The sequence below is a fragment of the Frankliniella occidentalis genome, unplaced genomic scaffold (genome assembly GCF_000697945.3).
Source record: "Frankliniella occidentalis isolate FOCC.00 unplaced genomic scaffold, Focc_3.1 Scaffold274, whole genome shotgun sequence".
Lineage (NCBI taxonomy): Eukaryota > Metazoa > Arthropoda > Insecta > Thysanoptera > Thripidae > Frankliniella > Frankliniella occidentalis.
This window is the reverse complement of record NW_026267400.1, coordinates 278,854-283,969: the sequence shown is the minus strand read 5'-3', so window position 1 is coordinate 283,969 and position 5,116 is coordinate 278,854.

Genomic DNA, 5,116 nt, shown 5'->3' with positions numbered 1-5,116 from the left:
AAGTAGTATATTGTCTCATTCACCTATAAATTTACGCTGATTATAACAGAATTACTTTGAAACCCACACACCACCATCGTGGTTTCATTTATATTTTCTTTGCAGATAATCATATTACAGATGAAGATGACCCTGGAGTTTCTTTCAATACTCCATCCCCATCCAATGTGTTCGAAGCCAATCCACTAGAAGAAGTCACTCCTACTGATGCGCAAAAGAAAAGAAAGGTACCTCCACGCAAAAACTCCAGGAAGCGAGGAAGGCATCCAAGTGAATGGGCTGGTAAGAAAGCTAAGGATGCTTTCAATGCTGGTATAGCACACACTACTCCAAAAGGTTGCAAAAAAAAAAGCCCGGGTGATGGGACCAGGATGTAAAGTTACATGCCGCATTTGTAAGAAGAGGGTGTCTCCAGAAGAAAGAGAGAGCATCTTCAAAACTTTCTGGAAGCTAGATTCTGTACACCGCAAGCGTGATTTTATTTCTAGATCAGTGTCAACCAAAAAGCCTGCTTCGTGCTCAACAATTCCTTCCCGTGCTAAAAAAACTGCGAGAAGATACTCTCTTACAGTCACTGGTGCCAGAGAAGAAAAAATTGCTGTTTGCAAGACAATGTTCATTAACACTCTAGGAATCCCAGACTGCTGGGTAGAGACTTCTCTGAAGAAATGTCAGGGGAGTGATGGTCAGTCGCCGGATAAAAGAGGCAAGCACAACAATCGTGCAAATAGAATTGCATTAACAACTCTGGCCTCTGTTAGACGACACATCAACATGTTTGCAAGAGTCCCCTCTCATTACACAAGAGAGAAGTCTAAGAGAGAGTATCTAGAACCACATATTAAAAGTGTGGAAAGAATGTATCGAATTTACACTAATTGGGCCAAGAGAGAAAACATTGAAAAGGTGGCATCTCTTTCTGTGTACTGGAAAGTGTTTAACCGAGAATTTAATCTAGGGTTTTTCATGCCACGCAAAGATCAATGTGAAGTTTGCAATAAATGGAAAAATGCCAAAAATCAAGTGGAGAGAAGAGAAATGATCAATGATTATTCAACCCATATTCAGAATAAAAAACTTGTTTACAAACTGAAGAAGGAAGATAAGGCATCTGCCAGTGAAAGTAAATGTGTTGCCTGCTTTGATCTTCAGAAAGTATTGACATGTCCTCGAAGTGAAACATCTCTTTTCTTCTATAGAAATAAATTGTCACTTTTTAACTTCACAATCTTTGACCTCAGAATTAAAGAGGGTCACTGTTATTTATGGACTGAAGTGGATGCTAAAAAAGGGTCGAATGAAATTGGGTCCAACGTATACCATTTTATTCAAACCAAAGTAGAAGAGGGTATCAAGGAATTTACCTTTTGGTCTGATGCCCCCTCTGGTCAAAATAGAAATAGGATGGTCTTCTCAATGTACATGATTGCTGCAGCTAAATGCAACATTAAAATTACGCATAGATTTTTGGAGTCAGGGCATAGTTATTCAGAGGCAGACAGCATGCATGCACGTATCGAGAATGAGTCTAACAGGAGAGAAATTTTCACTCCAGAAGAGTGGATTACACTCATCGAGGAAGCCAAACAAGACGGGAAAAAATATATCATTAACAAGCTGCTTAATGAGAATGTTTCTGATTTGCATTTTTTGGTTGACCGTCATAACTGGGAATACAATACAAATTTGGAAAAAGTATCCTGGAGCAAAGTTCGTGAAGTCGCTGTAGATTGGAAGTCACCAAATACAGTCTTTTACAGGTACGACTTCAGGGAGCCATTAAAAACTGTGCGTGTGACAATGCAAGACGGCAGTGATCTTGACTTAAAATCTTATGTAGCACCAAATGCATACCAGTCCAGGTTCCCCCTATCAGCCATGAAGAAAAGAGATATTAGGTTCTTGTGTAGTAAGCTGGCAATTCCCTCTAAGTATCACTCAACTTTTGATCAATATCTTGATGTACTATAAACTGATTACAATTTATATCCTTGACAGTACTTCACATTATTACTGTAGTTACATGTTTATTTTTGTTTTTATGATTATAACAATTGATGTTTTGCTTTGACTGTACTGTTGTGGTACTACTACAACTTGGTGTATAAACTGATTAGAATTTATCTCCAACAGTACTTCATATTACTAAAGTTACATGTTTTTTTATTATTATTATTATAGCAAATGTTGTTTTGCTTTGACTGTGCCATTGTAGTATTGACATGTGCCTTGTATTTTAATGAAAAATAATGTAACCTTTATTCTCCAGATTAAGTGCAGTAACATTGTTGCATAATTAAACATTACTCATTTTTGTCATTCTGTATTTTTTTAATTTCTGCTTTAAAAAGCCTTGAGTTAGCAAAACTGACAAACTTTTTCAAATATCTGGAGGCAGCCAGGGAGGTTGAAGAGGCTTTAGTGTAGGGTGGCCGTCGAAGCTATGAACACATCCTAGTAGGGCTCTCAATTTTACCCGAATATCCACCCACTCGGGTAGAAACTGGGCAAACAGATCTGCGGAGACACTTGCAGACAAGACAAACGCAAATCTGTCACCGCTGTCGCACCCGTCCAACGGCCCCGGACAAGCATGCCAGTGCTCTGCTGCGAATCCAGCCGGGCAGCACGCGAGGTAGGCAGCCACACTTGCACTTGGGTGTACGATTGGTTGCCTAGCTGCGGAACGACAGGGGCGCTTCTTGCCAGGACACTCGAACTCGCGTGACTTTACACGACGGTAAAGTACGTATCATACTATGGCACCTTTGCATGAGCGGTGCTGCCTGTGCTCCGCTGTTCAACAGTTCGAATCATAGGGTAATGACAGCAAACTCCAAAACTGACTGCGGTAGCAGCCGCCGCGCGCCGCAGTGAACGAGAGGGGAGGGGGAGCGGGCGCGGTTAGACCAGAGCCGAACCTACCCGAACGCGGGGCCGAGCGCCGCGAACTACGTGTCTTTCCAAGGCGAAACGGCGAACTGCGTGGGTCTCGAAACGCGCGGCTGAACTGCGTGAGTTTCGAAACCGGCGGCTGAACTGCGTGGGTCTCGAAACGCGCGGCTGAACTGCGTGAGTTTCGAAACCAGCGGCTGAACTGCGTGGGTCTCGAAACGCGCGGCTGAACTGCGTGAGTCTCGAAACGCGCGGCTGAACTGCGTGCGTTTTAGTCTAAGGTGTCGACTTGCAGGTTAAGACTTTGTTCAAAACCCTTTTCTCTTTTCGTTTCTATTTCTTGTTGACTTCTTTGTCACACTGTCCAGCCGGTACGATTCCGCAAGGAATTAACAGATGCGGAGGCGAAGTGCGCTGACTTATAAATTTTGTATTTTTAAAGTACTTTGCTTGTCATTCAAAAATTTGCCTGTAGTACTTTTTCCCCTCAGGTGAATAGCTGTGTCCTAACATTTACTGATTGTAGGCAAGGTATGAAAGGCGTACGAAGAGTTGGTAGAGTTGTGGCGAGAGAGCTTCAACGCCGTAGGGAGCAGGGTTGTTAACTTTAATTATCGAGTTAACGGCGATAAGGTTATCGCGTTAACGTTAATTTAACGTTAACGTTATCGCGTTACATTTTTAACCGGGCGTTAACGTAAGCGCACTCCGTTAATGATGTTGTTAACGCAGTAACGGCGTTAAAGTTTTATCGATTTCCCGACTTCCGTCAAAAGACAAAGACATTTAATGAAAAAACAACGTTAAGAGTACAGGAAAATAAAGCAAATCGTGCCCGCACGCTATTTTTACGCTACGCTACCGCACTCTTGGTCTCGGACTTGTTGTAAGGTTGGCTATGCCTTGAGCCAGCTTCCGGTTCCTTAGTAGTCAGTAGTAGAAGTTGGACTGTACATGTATGATTGTCCCGTGATTTAATAAAAGTATTTTCTCAATATTAAGTATGGTGTTTGTGATACTTCAACCAACTTATAACATGGCGCAGTCAGAAGAGGCTTAGAAAACCTTGAAAAACGCTTAAAAGAAGAAAATAAGAAAGTTACTGTTAACAAGAAGTTACAAAGGTGAGGTAACCTCACTACGGCAGCATGGCGTCCGCATTGCCATTGAACAGGCCAGGCCCGTTAAGTCTGACAGGCAACATGTCAGTCAATTGGAAAATATTCAAAAAAGATTACGACGATTTCATCTTGGCCAGCAAAATGTCGAAGGACCCTGCAGCAGTCAAAGCAGCTGTCATGAGGAACTTTATGGGGCCGGACGCCAAAGAACTGCTGGAAACCCTTGACATACCCACCACGAAGCAAGTTGCAAATGCAGCTGGAGTGTTGGAAGAAAAAAATGTTGATGAATATGAAGGAATAGTGCTCGCCATGGAAGCCTACTCCCGACCAAGACTAAATGATGCATTTGAAAGAAGAAAATTCAACTTAAGGAAGCAGAAAGAAAATGAACCCTTTGAAACATGGTACAAGGATCTCAAGATACTTATACGTACTTGTGGGTATGAGTGTGACACATGCAAGATTAAAGATTCACTAATGAGGGACCGCATCATGCTTGGAACAAACAGTGAGAAGTTGAAAGAAGAGTTGTTTAATATCACTGATGTTAACTTAGAAAAGGTACTTAAAAAATGCCGTGAAACAGAGAGTAGCAAAGAACAATTTCTAGAAGTCACCAAGGACAATCCAAGCTCAGCATCCCAAGTGGATAGTATCCAGACGGGGCAACGAGGAGGATTCAACAACCGAGGCTTTCGAGGAAGGGGTGGCCGGGGAAGAGGTCAAGCCTACAACGGCCATCCCAACAACAGGACTTCCACCCCGAAGCACCCCAACAACGATGTAGGAAAATTCAAGAGCAGTGGCAACAACCCAAAGAGCACATATGACTGTTACAGGTGTGGAACTAACCACGAACAAAAAAAATGTCCAGCTTATGGGGACAGGTGTGCATTGTGCAACGTGTATAATCACTGGGCTATTGGCTGCAAGACTAGGCCAGTAAGTTCAGTGGAACAGAACATTCCTGTAAACCCAAACAATGAACAACATCAAGATACTAATTCTTGTGAGTATTTGTACGTAGACTGTGATTTCGCTTGCCCCTAATGCAAAACACGCACGAAGCTCAGCCGCTGGCGAAAGCACGCACGGCG